Consider the following 18854-nt stretch of genomic DNA (forward strand, 5'->3'; position numbering starts at 1 on the left):
GGCTGAAGGCAAAGATTGTGAGATTAAATAAACAAGGAAATTACATCAGATTTATTCATTAGTTTTATGGTGTCGGTGATCATAATATTCTCAGGTTCTCTATAGGTGAACTGATGGGGATTTGCAAGAATGAAGATGTCAGAATATGTTGTTTATAGCTTTTCTCATTCCCACTAACTGTAGCATAAACCTTCCTCCGTAAACTTATCTGATCACTTAATGGTCATTGGTGTACCATAACCTAAAAGAATTGCTGTGAGCAGGGTACGCTGTTGCTTTGGTAGCAATGAGATCTTTTTATCTACATTCTAATATAGGTGCTAGGGTTGTGTAGAGAGTGGTAGGAAATGAGGATTAAGATTGACAGGTATGCTAGGTTGAAAATTATATTGAAATTTGAATTCTTTTTGAGCTGTGGATTTTTAAATATTATAGACGTCATAGTACTGATTAATAACCCTTTATCAAAATCTGTTTGTTGCAGAATATATTGAATGACCAGCAGAGGCAGTGTTGCAGAAGATGATTTCTCTGAGTTGCTGAACCCAAAACAAAACAAAAAAAAAAGTTCAGCAGCTTTCGGCTCGATTTACCAGTTTACATGGTGAGTCAAACTCTCAATTAACCATTTTGCTTGTCCTTAAAAGAAGTTCAATGCATCTGATGGCTCTCAGCTCCTTTTAGTGGGGTATTACGCTAGAATATTATTTGTCAAGACTGCAGAGATATGGATGGCGCCATTGGAATCAGGATAGCTTTTCTAAAATGTTGATTGTCTACAAGGCTGACAATCCTACTTTAAATACTTGTTCTAACAATATGTCAACAGAGAAAATTAGTGTCTTTGAGGTTGAAATGAGGTGTCTTATAGTGGGGCAATCGACTTACTCTCGCATGGAGGGAAGCTAATTTAACCTTCCTACCTTCACACTGCATGTGTGACTCTTATACTCAAGAAGGATTTCTCTTTAGGAGACTCTGTGTTCTTGTACCTCCAGACCCCTTTCAAAACAGGAGCCCAATGCTTTCAATATTGCAGAGTCCTTTCCCATTACACCTCCCACTTGGCTTGCAGTCATAATTACAGATCGTTACCTAGTGCGGAATTCCTAATGCCTCATTGTTCTGTGTAATTGTCACCCATGGCAATTGGTCAAATGGTGCCCTGACATCATAATGCTACTGCAGGATGTCATCTGACATGATGGCAAGCAATAGAATACATTTATCATGGTATTGAAATGGGTAGTAGGAAAGACAGGACTCCAGGCTGAAGGCAAAGATTGTGAGATTAAATAAACAAGGAAATTACATGATATTTATTTATTAGTTTTATGGTGTCGGTGATCATAATATTCTCAGGTTCTCTATAGGTGAACTGATAGGGATTTGCAAGAATGAAGATGTCAGAATATGTTGTTTATAGCTTTTCTCATTCCCACTAACTGTAGCATAAACCTTCCTCCGTAAACTTATCAGATCACTTAATGGTCATTGGTGTACCATAACCTAAACGAATTGCTGTGAGCAAGGTACGCTGTCACTTGGATAGCAATGAGATCTTTTTATATACATTCTAATATAGGTGCTAGGGTTTTGTAGAGAGTGGTAGGAAAGGAGGATTGAGATTGATAGGTATGCTAGGTTGAAAATAATATTGAGATTTGAATTCTTTTTGAGCTGTGGATTTTCAAATATTATAGACGTCATAGTACTGATTAATAACCCTTTATCAAAATCTGTTTGTTGTTGTGTTGCATTAGTTTGGGAATATTCAGGTTCTGTTAATAGACTAACAGTGGACTTTTCCATTTGCAGAATATATTGAATGACCAGCAGAGGCAGTGTTGCAGAATATGATTTCTCTGAGTTGCTGAACCCAAAACAAAACAAAAAAAAAGTTCAGCAGCTTTCGGCTCGATTTACCAGTTTACATGGTGAGTCAAACTCTCAATTTACCATTTTGCTTGTCCTTAAAAGAAGTTCAACGCATCTGATGGCGCTCAGCTCCTTTTAGTGGGGTATTACGCAAGAATATTATTTGTCAAGACTGAAGCGATATGGATGGCGCCATGGTCATCAGGATAGCTTTTCAAAGATGTTGATTGTCTACAAGGCTGACAATCCTACTTTAAATACTTGTTCTAACAATATGTCAACTGAGAAAATTAGTGTCTTTGAGGTTGAAATGAGGTGTCTTATATTGGAGCAATTGACTTACTCTCGCATGGAGGGAAGCTAATTTAACCTTCCTACCTTCACACTGCATGTGTGACTCTTATATTCAAGAAGGATTTCTCTTTAGGAGACTCTGTGTTCTTGTACCTCCAGACCCCTTTCAAAACAGGAGCCCAATGCTTTCAATATTGCAGAGTCCTTTCCTATGACACCTCCCACTTGGCTTGCAGTCATAATTACAGATCGTTACCTAGTGCGGAATTCCTAATGCCTCATTGTTCTGTGTAATTGTCACCCATGGCAATTGGTCAAATGGTGCCCTGACATCATAATGCTACTGCAGGATGTCATCTGACATGATGGCAAGCAATAGAATACATTTATCATGGTATTGAAATGGGTAGTAGGAAAGACAGGACTCCAGGCTGAAGGCAAAGATTGTGAGATTAAATAAACAAGGAAATTACATCAGATTTATTCATTAGTTTTATGGTGTCGGTGATCATAATATTCTCAGGTTCTCTATAGGTGAACTGATGGGGATTTGCAAGAATGAAGATGTCAGAATATGTTGTTTATAGCTTTTCTCATTCCCACTAACTGTAGCATAAACCTTCCTCCGTAAACTTATCTGATCACTTAATGGTCATTGGTGTACCATAACCTAAAAGAATTGCTGTGAGCAGGGTAAGCTGTTGCTTTGGTAGCAATGAGATCTTTTTATCTACATTCTAATATAGGTGCTAGGGTTGTGTAGAGAGTGGTAGGAAAGGAGGATTGAGATTGACAGGTATGCTAGGTTGAAAATAATAATGAGATTTTAATTCTTTTTGAGCTGTGGATTTTCAAATATTATAGACGTCATAGTACTGAATAATAACCCTTCATCAAAATCTGTTTGTTGTTGTGTTGCATTAGTTTGGGAATATTCAGGTTCTGTTAATAGACTAACAGTTGACTTTTCCATTTGCAGAATATATTGAATGACCAGCAGAGGCAGTGTTGCAGAAGATGATTTCTCTGAGTTGCTGAACCCAAAACAAAACAAAAAAAAAGTTCAGCAGCTTTCGGCTCGATTTACCAGTTTACATGGTGAGTCAAACTCTCAATTTACCATTTTGCTTGTCCTTAAAAGAAGTTCAAGGCATCTGATGGCTCTCAGCTCCTTTTAGTGGGGTATTACGCAAGAATATTATTTGTCAAGACTGAAGCGATATGGATGGCGCCATGGTCATCAGGATAGCTTTTCAAAGATGTTGATTGTCTACAAGGCTGACAATCCTACTTTAAAAACTTGTTCTAACAATATGTCAACAGAGAAAATTTGTGTCTTTGAGGATGAAATGAGGTGTCTTATATTGGAGCAATTGACTTACTCTCGCATGGTGGGAAGCTAATTTAACCTTCCTACCTTCACACTGCATGTGTGACTCTTATACTCAAGAAGGATTTCTCTTTAGGAGACTCTGTGTTCTTGTACCTCCAGACCCCTTTCAAAACAGGAGCCCAATGCTTTCAATATTGCAGAGTCCTTTCCCATTACACCTCCCACTTGGCTTGCAGTCATAATTACAGATCGTTACCTAGTGCGGAATTCCTAATGCCTCATTGTTCTGTGTAATTGTCACCCATGGCAATTGGTCAAATGGTGCCCTGACATCATAATGCTACTGCAGGATGTCATCTGACATGAGGGCAAGCAATAGAATACATTTATCATGGTATTGAAATGGGTAGTAGGAAAGACAGGACTCCAGGCTGAAGGCAAAGATTGTGAGATTAAATAAACAAGGAAATTACATGATATTTATTTATTAGTTTTATGGTGTCGGTGATCATAATATTCTCAGGTTCTCTATAGGTGAACTGATAGGGATTTGCAAGAATGAAGATGTCAGAATATGTTGTTTATAGCTTTTCTCATTCCCACTAACTGTAGCATAAACCTTCCTCCGTAAACTTATCAGATCACTTAATGGTCATTGGTGTACCATAACCTAAACGAATTGCTGTGAGCAAGGTACGCTGTCACTTGGATAGCAATGAGATCTTTTTATCTACATTCTAATATAGGTGCTAGGGTTTTGTAGAGAGTGGTAGGAAAGGAGGATTGAGATTGATAGGTATGCTAGGTTGAAAATAATATTGAGATTTGAATTCTTTTTGAGCTGTGGATTTTCAAATATTATAGACGTCATAGTACTGATTAATAACCCTTTATCAAAATCTGTTTGTTGTTGTGTTGCATTAGTTTGGGAATATTCAGGTTCTGTTAATAGACTAACAGTGGACTTTTCCATTTGCAGAATATATTGAATGACCAGCAGAGGCAGTGTTGCAGAATATGATTTCTCTGAGTTGCTGAACCCAAAACAAAACAAAAAAAAAGTTCAGCAGCTTTCGGCTCGATTTACCAGTTTACATGGTGAGTCAAACTCTCAATTTACCATTTTGCTTGTCCTTAAAAGAAGTTCAACGCATCTGATGGCGCTCAGCTCCTTTTAGTGGGGTATTACGCAAGAATATTATTTGTCAAGACTGAAGCGATATGGATGGCGCCATGGTCATCAGGATAGCTTTTCAAAGATGTTGATTGTCTACAAGGCTGACAATCCTACTTTAAATACTTGTTCTAACAATATGTCAACTGAGAAAATTAGTGTCTTTGAGGTTGAAATGAGGTGTCTTATATTGGAGCAATTGACTTACTCTCGCATGGAGGGAAGCTAATTTAACCTTCCTACCTTCACACTGCATGTGTGACTCTTATATTCAAGAAGGATTTCTCTTTAGGAGACTCTGTGTTCTTGTACCTCCAGACCCCTTTCAAAACAGGAGCCCAATGCTTTCAATATTGCAGAGTCCTTTCCTATTACACCTCCCACTTGGCTTGCAGTCATAATTACAGATCGTTACCTAGTGCGGAATTCCTAATGCCTCATTGTTCTGTGTAATTGTCACCCATGGCAATTGGTCAAATGGTGCCCTGACATCATAATGCTACTGCAGGATGTCATCTGACATGATGGCAAGCAATAGAATACATTTATCATGGTATTGAAATGGGTAGTAGGAAAGACAGGACTCCAGGCTGAAGGCAAAGATTGTGAGATTAAATAAACAAGGAAATTACATCAGATTTATTCATTAGTTTTATGGTGTCGGTGATCATAATATTCTCAGGTTCTCTATAGGTGAACTGATGGGGATTTGCAAGAATGAAGATGTCAGAATATGTTGTTTATAGCTTTTCTCATTCCCACTAACTGTAGCATAAACCTTCCTCCGTAAACTTATCTGATCACTTAATGGTCATTGGTGTACCATAACCTAAAAGAATTGCTGTGAGCAGGGTACGCTGTTGCTTTGGTAGCAATGAGATCTTTTTATCTACATTCTAATATAGGTGCTAGGGTTGTGTAGAGAGTGGTAGGAAATGAGGATTAAGATTGACAGGTATGCTAGGTTGAAAATTATATTGAAATTTGAATTCTTTTTGAGCTGTGGATTTTTAAATATTATAGACGTCATAGTACTGATTAATAACCCTTTATCAAAATCTGTTTGTTGTTGTGTTGCATTAGTTTGGGAATATTCAGGTTCTGTTAATAGACTAACAGTTGACTTTTCCATTTGCAGAATATATTGAATGACCAGCAGAGGCAGTGTTGCAGAAGATGATTTCTCTGAGTTGCTGAACCCAAAACAAAACAAAAAAAAAAGTTCAGCAGCTTTCGGCTCGATTTACCAGTTTACATGGTGAGTCAAACTCTCAATTAACCATTTTGCTTGTCCTTAAAAGAAGTTCAATGCATCTGATGGCTCTCAGCTCCTTTTAGTGGGGTATTACGCTAGAATATTATTTGTCAAGACTGCAGAGATATGGATGGCGCCATTGGAATCAGGATAGCTTTTCTAAAATGTTGATTGTCTACAAGGCTGACAATCCTACTTTAAATACTTGTTCTAACAATATGTCAACAGAGAAAATTAGTGTCTTTGAGGTTGAAATGAGGTGTCTTATAGTGGGGCAATCGACTTACTCTCGCATGGAGGGAAGCTAATTTAACCTTCCTACCTTCACACTGCATGTGTGACTCTTATACTCAAGAAGGATTTCTCTTTAGGAGACTCTGTGTTCTTGTACCTCCAGACCCCTTTCAAAACAGGAGCCCAATGCTTTCAATATTGCAGAGTCCTTTCCCATTACACCTCCCACTTGGCTTGCAGTCATAATTACAGATCGTTACCTAGTGCGGAATTCCTAATGCCTCATTGTTCTGTGTAATTGTCACCCATGGCAATTGGTCAAATGGTGCCCTGACATCATAATGCTACTGCAGGATGTCATCTGACATGATGGCAAGCAATAGAATACATTTATCATGGTATTGAAATGGGTAGTAGGAAAGACAGGACTCCAGGCTGAAGGCAAAGATTGTGAGATTAAATAAACAAGGAAATTACATCAGATTTATTCATTAGTTTTATGGTGTCGGTGATCATAATATTCTCAGGTTCTCTATAGGTGAACTGATAGGGATTTGCAAGAATGAAGATGTCAGAATATGTTGTTTATAGCTTTTCTCATTCCCACTAACTGTAGCATAAACCTTCCTCCGTAAACTTATCAGATCACTTAATGGTCATTGGTGTACCATAACCTAAACGAATTGCTGTGAGCAAGGTACACTGTCACTTGGATAGCAATGAGATCTTTTTATCTACATTCTAATATAGGTGCTAGGGTTGTGTAGAGAGTGGTAGGAAAGGAGGATTGAGATTGACAGGTATGCTAGGTTGAAAATAATAATGAGATTTGAATTCTTTTTGAGCTGTGGATTTTCAAATATTATAGACGTCATAGTACTGATTAATAACCCTTTATCAAAATCTGTTTGTTGTTGTGTTGCATTAGTTTGGAAATATTCAGGTTCTGTTAATAGACTAACAGTGGACTTTTCCATTTGCAGAATATATTGAATGACCAGCAGAGGCAGTGTTGCAGAAGATGATTTCTCTGAGTTGCTGAACCCAAAACAAAACAAAAAAAAAGTTCAGCAGCTTTCGGCTCGATTTACCAGTTTACATGGTGAGTCAAACTCTCAATTTACCATTTTGCTTGTCCTTAAAAGAAGTTCAAGGCATCTGATGGCTCTCAGCTCCTTTTAGTGGGGTATTATGCAAGAATATTATTTGTCAAGACTGAAGCGATATGGATGGCGCCATGGTCATCAGGATAGCTTTTCAAAGATGTTGATTGTCTACAAGGCTGACAATCCTACTTTAAATACTTGTTCTAACAATATGTCAACAGAGAAAATTAGTGTCTTTGAGGTTGAAATGAGGTGTCTTATATTGGAGCAATTGACTTACTCTCGCATGGTGGGAAGCTAATTTAACCTTCCTACCTTCACACTACATGTGTGACTCTTATACTCAAGAAGGATTTCTCTTTAGGAGACTCTGTGTTCTTGTACCTCCAGACCCCTTTCAAAACAGGAGCCCAATGCTTTCAATATTGCAGAGTCCTTTCCCATTACACCTCCCACTTGGCTTGCAGTCATAATTACAGATCGTTACCTAGTGCGGAATTCCTAATGCCTCATTGTTCTGTGTAATTGTCACCCATGGCAATTGGTCAAATGGTGCCCTGACATCATAATGCTACTGCAGGATGTCATCTGACATGAGGGGAAGCAATAGAATACATTTATCATGGTATTGAAATGGGTAGTAGGAAAGACAGGACTCCAGGCTGAAGGCAAAGATTGTGAGATTAAATAAACAAGGAAATTACATCAGATTTATTCATTAGTTTTATGGTGTCGGTGATCATAATATTCTCAGGTTCTCTATAGGTGAACTGATGGGGATTTGCAAGAATGAAGATGTCAGAATATGTTGTTTATAGCTTTTCTCATTCCCACTAACTGTAGCATAAACCTTCCTCCGTAAACTTATCTGATCACTTAATGGTCATTGGTGTACCATAACCTAAAAGAATTGCTGTGAGCAGGGTAAGCTGTTGCTTTGGTAGCAATGAGATCTTTTTATCTACATTCTAATATAGGTGCTAGGGTTGTGTAGAGAGTGGTAGGAAAGGAGGATTGAGATTGACAGGTATGCTAGGTTGAAAATAATAATGAGATTTTAATTCTTTTTGAGCTGTGGATTTTCAAATATTATAGACGTCATAGTACTGAATAATAACCCTTCATCAAAATCTGTTTGTTGTTGTGTTGCATTAGTTTGGGAATATTCAGGTTCTGTTAATAGACTAACAGTTGACTTTTCCATTTGCAGAATATATTGAATGACCAGCAGAGGCAGTGTTGCAGAAGATGATTTCTCTGAGTTGCTGAACCCAAAACAAAACAAAAAAAAAGTTCAGCAGCTTTCGGCTCGATTTACCAGTTTACATGGTGAGTCAAACTCTCAATTTACCATTTTGCTTGTCCTTAAAAGAAGTTCAAGGCATCTGATGGCTCTCAGCTCCTTTTAGTGGGGTATTACGCAAGAATATTATTTGTCAAGACTGAAGCGATATGGATGGCGCCATGGTCATCAGGATAGCTTTTCAAAGATGTTGATTGTCTACAAGGCTGACAATCCTACTTTAAAAACTTGTTCTAACAATATGTCAACAGAGAAAATTTGTGTCTTTGAGGATGAAATGAGGTGTCTTATATTGGAGCAATTGACTTACTCTCGCATGGTGGGAAGCTAATTTAACCTTCCTACCTTCACACTGCATGTGTGACTCTTATACTCAAGAAGGATTTCTCTTTAGGAGACTCTGTGTTCTTGTACCTCCAGACCCCTTTCAAAACAGGAGCCCAATGCTTTCAATATTGCAGAGTCCTTTCCCATTACACCTCCCACTTGGCTTGCAGTCATAATTACAGATTGTTACCTAGTGCGGAATTCCTAATGCCTCATTGTTCTGTGTAATTGTCACCCATGGCAATTGGTCAAATGGTGCCCTGACATCATAATGCTACTGCAGGATGTCATCTGACATGAGGGCAAGCAATAGAATACATTTATCATGGTATTGAAATGGGTAGTAGGAAAGACAGGACTCCAGGCTGAAGGCAAAGATTGTGAGATTAAATAAACAAGGAAATTACATGATATTTATTTATTAGTTTTATGGTGTCGGTGATCATAATATTCTCAGGTTCTCTATAGGTGAACTGATAGGGATTTGCAAGAATGAAGATGTCAGAATATGTTGTTTATAGCTTTTCTCATTCCCACTAACTGTAGCATAAACCTTCCTCCGTAAACTTATCAGATCACTTAATGGTCATTGGTGTACCATAACCTAAACGAATTGCTGTGAGCAAGGTACGCTGTCACTTGGATAGCAATGAGATCTTTTTATCTACATTCTAATATAGGTGCTAGGGTTTTGTAGAGAGTGGTAGGAAAGGAGGATTGAGATTGATAGGTATGCTAGGTTGAAAATAATATTGAGATTTGAATTCTTTTTGAGCTGTGGATTTTCAAATATTATAGACGTCATAGTACTGATTAATAACCCTTTATCAAAATCTGTTTGTTGTTGTGTTGCATTAGTTTGGGAATATTCAGGTTCTGTTAATAGACTAACAGTGGACTTTTCCATTTGCAGAATATATTGAATGACCAGCAGAGGCAGTGTTGCAGAATATGATTTCTCTGAGTTGCTGAACCCAAAACAAAACAAAAAAAAAGTTCAGCAGCTTTCGGCTCGATTTACCAGTTTACATGGTGAGTCAAACTCTCAATTTACCATTTTGCTTGTCCTTAAAAGAAGTTCAACGCATCTGATGGCGCTCAGCTCCTTTTAGTGGGGTATTACGCAAGAATATTATTTGTCAAGACTGAAGCGATATGGATGGCGCCATGGTCATCAGGATAGCTTTTCAAAGATGTTGATTGTCTACAAGGCTGACAATCCTACTTTAAATACTTGTTCTAACAATATGTCAACTGAGAAAATTAGTGTCTTTGAGGTTGAAATGAGGTGTCTTATATTGGAGCAATTGACTTACTCTCGCATGGAGGGAAGCTAATTTAACCTTCCTACCTTCACACTGCATGTGTGACTCTTATATTCAAGAAGGATTTCTCTTTAGGAGACTCTGTGTTCTTGTACCTCCAGACCCCTTTCAAAACAGGAGCCCAATGCTTTCAATATTGCAGAGTCCTTTCCTATTACACCTCCCACTTGGCTTGCAGTCATAATTACAGATCGTTACCTAGTGCGGAATTCCTAATGCCTCATTGTTCTGTGTAATTGTCACCCATGGCAATTGGTCAAATGGTGCCCTGACATCATAATGCTACTGCAGGATGTCATCTGACATGATGGCAAGCAATAGAATACATTTATCATGGTATTGAAATGGGTAGTAGGAAAGACAGGACTCCAGGCTGAAGGCAAAGATTGTGAGATTAAATAAACAAGGAAATTACATCAGATTTATTCATTAGTTTTATGGTGTCGGTGATCATAATATTCTCAGGTTCTCTATAGGTGAACTGATGGTCATAATATTCTCAGGTTCTCTATAGGTGAACTGATAGGGATTTGCAAGAATGAAGATGTCAGAATATGTTGTTTATAGCTTTTCTCATTCCCACTAACTGTAGCATAAACCTTCCTCCGTAAACTTATCAGATCACTTAATGGTCATTGGTGTACCATAACCTAAACGAATTGCTGTGAGCAAGGTACACTGTCACTTGGATAGCAATGAGATCTTTTTATCTACATTCTAATATAGGTGCTAGGGTTGTGTAGAGAGTGGTAGGAAAGGAGGATTGAGATTGACAGGTATGCTAGGTTGAAAATAATAATGAGATTTGAATTCTTTTTGAGCTGTGGATTTTCAAATATTATAGACGTCATAGTACTGATTAATAACCCTTTATCAAAATCTGTTTGTTGTTGTGTTGCATTAGTTTGGGAATATTCAGGTTCTGTTAATAGACTAACAGTTGACTTTTCCATTTGCAGAATATATTGAATGACCAGCAGAGGCAGTGTTGCAGAAGATGATTTCTCTGAGTTGCTGAACCCAAAACAAAACAAAAAAAAAAAGTTCAGCAGCTTTCGGCTCGATTTACCAGTTTACATGGTGAGTCAAACTCTCAATTAACCATTTTGCTTGTCCTTAAAAGAAGTTCAATGCATCTGATGGCTCTCAGCTCCTTTTAGTGGGGTATTACGCTAGAATATTATTTGTCAAGACTGCAGAGATATGGATGGCGCCATTGGAATCAGGATAGCTTTTCTAAAATGTTGATTGTCTACAAGGCTGACAATCCTACTTTAAATACTTGTTCTAACAATATGTCAACAGAGAAAATTAGTGTCTTTGAGGTTGAAATGAGGTGTCTTATAGTGGGGCAATCGACTTACTCTCGCATGGAGGGAAGCTAATTTAACCTTCCTACCTTCACACTGCATGTGTGACTCTTATACTCAAGAAGGATTTCTCTTTAGGAGACTCTGTGTTCTTGTACCTCCAGACCCCTTTCAAAACAGGAGCCCAATGCTTTCAATATTGCAGAGTCCTTTCCCATTACACCTCCCACTTGGCTTGCAGTCATAATTACAGATCGTTACCTAGTGCGGAATTCTTAATGCCTCATTGTTCTGTGTAATTGTCACCCATGGCAATTGGTCAAATGGTGCCCTGACATCATAATGCTACTGCAGGATGTCATCTGACATGATGGCAAGCAATAGAATACATTTATCATGGTATTGAAATGGGTAGTAGGAAAGACAGGACTCCAGGCTGAAGGCAAAGATTGTGAGATTAAATAAACAAGGAAATTACATCAGATTTATTCATTAGTTTTATGGTGTCGGTGATCATAATATTCTCAGGTTCTCTATAGGTGAACTGATGGGGATTTGCAAGAATGAAGATGTCAGAATATGTTGTTTATAGCTTTTCTCATTCCCACTAACTGTAGCATAAACCTTCCTCCGTAAACTTATCTGATCACTTAATGGTCATTGGTGTACCATAACCTAAAAGAATTGCTGTGAGCAGGGTACGCTGTTGCTTTGGTAGCAATGAGATCTTTTTATCTACATTCTAATATAGGTGCTAGGGTTGTGTAGAGAGTGGTAGGAAATGAGGATTAAGATTGACAGGTATGCTAGGTTGAAAATTATATTGAAATTTGAATTCTTTTTGAGCTGTGGATTTTTAAATATTATAGACGTCATAGTACTGATTAATAACCCTTTATCAAAATCTGTTTGTTGCAGAATATATTGAATGACCAGCAGAGGCAGTGTTGCAGAAGATGATTTCTCTGAGTTGCTGAACCCAAAACAAAACAAAAAAAAAAGTTCAGCAGCTTTCGGCTCGATTTACCAGTTTACATGGTGAGTCAAACTCTCAATTAACCATTTTGCTTGTCCTTAAAAGAAGTTCAATGCATCTGATGGCTCTCAGCTCCTTTTAGTGGGGTATTACGCTAGAATATTATTTGTCAAGACTGCAGAGATATGGATGGCGCCATTGGAATCAGGATAGCTTTTCTAAAATGTTGATTGTCTACAAGGCTGACAATCCTACTTTAAATACTTGTTCTAACAATATGTCAACAGAGAAAATTAGTGTCTTTGAGGTTGAAATGAGGTGTCTTATAGTGGGGCAATCGACTTACTCTCGCATGGAGGGAAGCTAATTTAACCTTCCTACCTTCACACTGCATGTGTGACTCTTATACTCAAGAAGGATTTCTCTTTAGGAGACTCTGTGTTCTTGTACCTCCAGACCCCTTTCAAAACAGGAGCCCAATGCTTTCAATATTGCAGAGTCCTTTCCCATTACACCTCCCACTTGGCTTGCAGTCATAATTACAGATCGTTACCTAGTGCGGAATTCCTAATGCCTCATTGTTCTGTGTAATTGTCACCCATGGCAATTGGTCAAATGGTGCCCTGACATCATAATGCTACTGCAGGATGTCATCTGACATGATGGCAAGCAATAGAATACATTTATCATGGTATTGAAATGGGTAGTAGGAAAGACAGGACTCCAGGCTGAAGGCAAAGATTGTGAGATTAAATAAACAAGGAAATTACATCAGATTTATTCATTAGTTTTATGGTGTCGGTGATCATAATATTCTCAGGTTCTCTATAGGTGAACTGATAGGGATTTGCAAGAATGAAGATGTCAGAATATGTTGTTTATAGCTTTTCTCATTCCCACTAACTGTAGCATAAACCTTCCTCCGTAAACTTATCAGATCACTTAATGGTCATTGGTGTACCATAACCTAAACGAATTGCTGTGAGCAAGGTACACTGTCACTTGGATAGCAATGAGATCTTTTTATCTACATTCTAATATAGGTGCTAGGGTTGTGTAGAGAGTGGTAGGAAAGGAGGATTGAGATTGACAGGTATGCTAGGTTGAAAATAATAATGAGATTTGAATTCTTTTTGAGCTGTGGATTTTCAAATATTATAGACGTCATAGTACTGATTAATAACCCTTTATCAAAATCTGTTTGTTGTTGTGTTGCATTAGTTTGGAAATATTCAGGTTCTGTTAATAGACTAACAGTGGACTTTTCCATTTGCAGAATATATTGAATGACCAGCAGAGGCAGTGTTGCAGAAGATGATTTCTCTGAGTTGCTGAACCCAAAACAAAACAAAAAAAAAGTTCAGCAGCTTTCGGCTCGATTTACCAGTTTACATGGTGAGTCAAACTCTCAATTTACCATTTTGCTTGTCCTTAAAAGAAGTTCAAGGCATCTGATGGCTCTCAGCTCCTTTTAGTGGGGTATTATGCAAGAATATTATTTGTCAAGACTGAAGCGATATGGATGGCGCCATGGTCATCAGGATAGCTTTTCAAAGATGTTGATTGTCTACAAGGCTGACAATCCTACTTTAAATACTTGTTCTAACAATATGTCAACAGAGAAAATTAGTGTCTTTGAGGTTGAAATGAGGTGTCTTATATTGGAGCAATTGACTTACTCTCGCATGGTGGGAAGCTAATTTAACCTTCCTACCTTCACACTACATGTGTGACTCTTATACTCAAGAAGGATTTCTCTTTAGGAGACTCTGTGTTCTTGTACCTCCAGACCCCTTTCAAAACAGGAGCCCAATGCTTTCAATATTGCAGAGTCCTTTCCCATTACACCTCCCACTTGGCTTGCAGTCATAATTACAGATCGTTACCTAGTGCGGAATTCCTAATGCCTCATTGTTCTGTGTAATTGTCACCCATGGCAATTGGTCAAATGGTGCCCTGACATCATAATGCTACTGCAGGATGTCATCTGACATGAGGGGAAGCAATAGAATACATTTATCATGGTATTGAAATGGGTAGTAGGAAAGACAGGACTCCAGGCTGAAGGCAAAGATTGTGAGATTAAATAAACAAGGAAATTACATGAGATTTATTCATTAGTTTTATGGTGTCGGTGATCATAATATTCTCAGGTTCTCTATAGGTGAACTGATAGGGATTTGCAAGAATGAAGATGTCAGAATATGTTGTTTATAGCTTTTCTCATTCCCACTAACTGTAGCAGAAACCTTCCTCCGTAAACTTATCAGATCAATTAATGGTCATTGGTGTACCAAAACCTAAAAGAATTGCTGTGAGCAGGGTACGCTGTTGCTTTGGTAGCAATGAGATCTTTTTATCTACATTCTAATATAGGTGCTAGGGTTGTGTAGAGAGTGGTAGGAAAGGAGGATTAAGATTGACAGGTATGCTAGGTTGAAAATAATATTGAGATTTGAATTATTTTTGAGCTGTGGATTTTCAAATAATATAGACGGCATAGTACTGATTAATAACCCTTAATCAAAATCTGTTTGTTTTTGTGTTGCATTAGTTTGGGAATATTCAGGTTCTGTTAATAGACTAACAGTGGACTTTTCCATTTGCAGAATATATTGAATGACCAGCAGAGGCAGTGTTGCAGAAGACGATTTCTCTGAGTTGCTGAACCCAAAACAAAACAAAAAAAAAAGTTCAGCAGCTTTCAGCTCGATTTACCTGTTTACATGGTGAGTCAAACTCTCAATTTACCATTTTGCTTGTCCTTAAAAGAAGTTCAATGCATCTGATGGCTCTCAGCTCCTTTTAGTGGGGTATTACGCAAGAATATTATTTGTCAAGACTGAAGCGATATGGATGGCGCCATGGTCATCAGGATAGCTTTTCAAAGATGTTGATTGTCTACAAGGCTGACAATCCTACTTTAAATACTTGTTCTAACAATATGTCAACTGAGAAAATTAGTGTCTTTGAGGTTGAAATGAGGTGTCTTATAGTGGGGCAATTGACTTACTCTCGCATGGAGGGAAGCTAATTTAACCTTCCTACCTTCACACTGCATGTGTGACTCTTATACTCAAGAAGGATTTCTCTTTATGAGACTCTGTGTTCTTGTACCTCCAGACCCCTTTCAAAACAGGAGCCCAATGCTTTCAATATTGCAGAGTCCTTTCCCATTACACCTCCCACTTGGCTTGCAGTCATAATTACAGATCGTTACCTAGTGCGGAATTCCTAATGCCTCATTGTTCTGTGTAATTGTCACCCATGGCAATTGGTCAAATGGTGCCCTGACATCATAATGCTACTGCAGGATGTCATCTGACATGATGGCAAGCAATAGAATACATTTATCATGGTATTGAAATGGGTAGTAGGAAAGACAGGACTCCAGGCTGAAGGCAAAGATTGTGAGATTAAATAAACAAGGAAATTACATCAGATTTATTCATTAGTTTTATGGTGTCGGTGATCATAATATTCTCAGGTTCTCTATAGGTGAACTGATAGGGATTTGCAAGAATGAAGATGTCAGAATATGTTGTTTATAGCTTTTCTCATTCCCACTAACTGTAGCATAAACCTTCCTCCGTAAACTTATCAGATCACTTAATGGTCATTGGTGTACCATAACCTAAACGAATTGCTGTGAGCAAGGTACGCTGTCACTTGGATAGCAATGAGATCTTTTTATCTACATTCTAATATAGGTGCTAGGGTTTTGTAGAGAGTGGTAGGAAAGGAGGATTGAGATTGATAGGTATGCTAGGTTGAAAATAATATTGAGATTTGAATTCTTTTTGAGCTGTGGATTTTCAAATATTATAGACGTCATAGTACTGATTAATAACCCTTTATCAAAATCTGTTTGTTGTTGTGTTGCATTAGTTTGGGAATATTCAGGTTCTGTTAATAGACTAACAGTGGACTTTTCCATTTGCAGAATATATTGAATGACCAGCAGAGGCAGTGTTGCAGAATATGATTTCTCTGAGTTGCTGAACCCAAAACAAAACAAAAAAAAAGTTCAGCAGCTTTCGGCTCGATTTACCAGTTTACATGGTGAGTCAAACTCTCAATTTACCATTTTGCTTGTCCTTAAAAGAAGTTCAACGCATCTGATGGCTCTCAGCTCCTTTTAGTGGGGTATTACGCAAGAATATTATTTGTCAAGACTGAAGCGATATGGATGGCGCCATGGTCATCAGGATAGCTTTTCAAAGATGTTGATTGTCTACAAGGCTGACAATCCTACTTTAAATACTTGTTCTAACAATATGTCAACTGAGAAAATTAGTGTCTTTGAGGTTGAAATGAGGTGTCTTATATTGGAGCAATTGACTTACTCTCGCATGGAGGGAAGCTAATCTAACCTTCCTACCTTCACACTGCATGTGTGACTCTTATATTCAAGAAGGATTTCTCTTTAGGAGACTCTGTGTTCTTGTACCTCCAGACCCCTTTCAAAACAGGAGCCCAATGCTTTCAATATTGCAGAGTCCTTTCCTATTACACCTCCCACTTGGCTTGCAGTCATAATTACAGATCGTTACCTAGTGCGGAATTCCTAATGCCTCATTGTTCTGTGTAATTGTCACCCATGGCAATTGGTCAAATTGTGCCCTGACATCATAATGCTACTGCAGGATGTCATCTGACATGATGGCAAGCAATAGAATACATTTATCATGGTATTGAAATGGGTAGTAGGAAAGACAGGACTGCAGGCTGAAGGCAAAGATTGTGAGATTAAATAAACAAGGAAATTACATCAGATTTATTCATTAGTTTTATGGTGTCGGTGATCATAATATTCTCAGGTTCTCTATAGGTGAACTGATGGGGATTTGCAAGAATGAAGATGTCAGAATATGTTGTTTATAGCTTTTCTCATTCCCACTAACTGTAGCATAAACCTTCCTCCGTAAACTTATCTGATCACTTAATGGTCATTGGTGTACCATAACCTAAAAGAATTGCTGTGAGCAGGGTACGCTGTTGCTTCGGTAGCAATGAGATCTTTTTATCTACATTCTAATATAGGTGCTAGGGTTGTGTAGAGAGTGGTAGGAAATGAGGATTAAGATTGACAGGTATGCTAGGTTGAAAATTATATTGAAATTTGAATTCTTTTTGAGCTGTGGATTTTTAAATATTATAGACGTCATAGTACTGATTAATAACCCTTTATCAAAATCTGTTTGTTGTTGTGTTGCATTAGTTTGGGAATATTCAGGTTCTGTTAATAGACTAACAGTTGACTTTTCCATTTGCAGAATATATTGAATGACCAGCAGAGGCAGTGTTGCAGAAGATGATTTCTCTGAGTTGCTGAACCCAAAACAAAACAAAAAAAAAAAGTTCAGCAGCTTTCGGCTCGATTTACCAGTTTACATGGTGAGTCAAACTCTCAATTAACCATTTTGCTTGTCCTTAAAAGAAGTTCAATGCATCTGATGGCTCTCAGCTCCTTTTAGTGGGGTATTACGCTAGAATATTATTTGTCAAGACTGCAGAGATATGGATGGCGCCATTGGAATCAGGATAGCTTTTCTAAAATGTTGATTGTCTACAAGGCTGACAATCCTACTTTAAATACTTGTTCTAACAATATGTCAACAGAGAAAATTAGTGTCTTTGAGGTTGAAATGAGGTGTCTTATAGTGGGGCAATCGACTTACTCTCGCATGGAGGGAAGCTAATTTAACCTTCCTACCTTCACACTGCATGTGTGACTCTTATACTCAAGAAGGATTTCTCTTTATGAGACTCTGTGTTCTTGTACCTCCAGACCCCTTTCAAAACAGGAGCCCAATGCTTTCAATATTGCAGAGTCCTTTCCCATTACACCTCCCACTTGGCTTGCAGTCATAATTACAGATCGTTACCTAGTGCGGAATTCCTAATGCCTCATTGTTCTGTGTAATTGTCACCCATGGCAATTGGTCAAATGGTGCCCTGACATCATAATGCTACTGCAGGATGTCATCTGACATGATGGCAAGCAATAGAATACATTTATCATGGTATTGAAATGGGTAGTAGGAAAGACAGGACTCCAGGCTGAAGGCAAAGATTGTGAGATTAAATAAACAAGGAAATTACATCAGATTTATTCATTAGTTTTATGGTGTCGGTGATCATAATATTCTCAGGTTCTCTATAGGTGAACTGATAGGGATTTGCAAGAATGAAGATGTCAGAATATGTTGTTTATAGCTTTTCTCCTTCCCACTAACTGTAGCATAAACCTTCCTCCGTAAACTTATCAGATCACTTAATGGTCATTGGTGTACCATAACCTAAACGAATTGCTGTGAGCAAGGTACACTGTCACTT

The sequence above is a fragment of the Lissotriton vulgaris genome, chromosome 11 (assembly GCF_964263255.1).
Source record: "Lissotriton vulgaris chromosome 11, aLisVul1.2, whole genome shotgun sequence".
NCBI lineage: Eukaryota > Metazoa > Chordata > Amphibia > Caudata > Salamandridae > Lissotriton > Lissotriton vulgaris.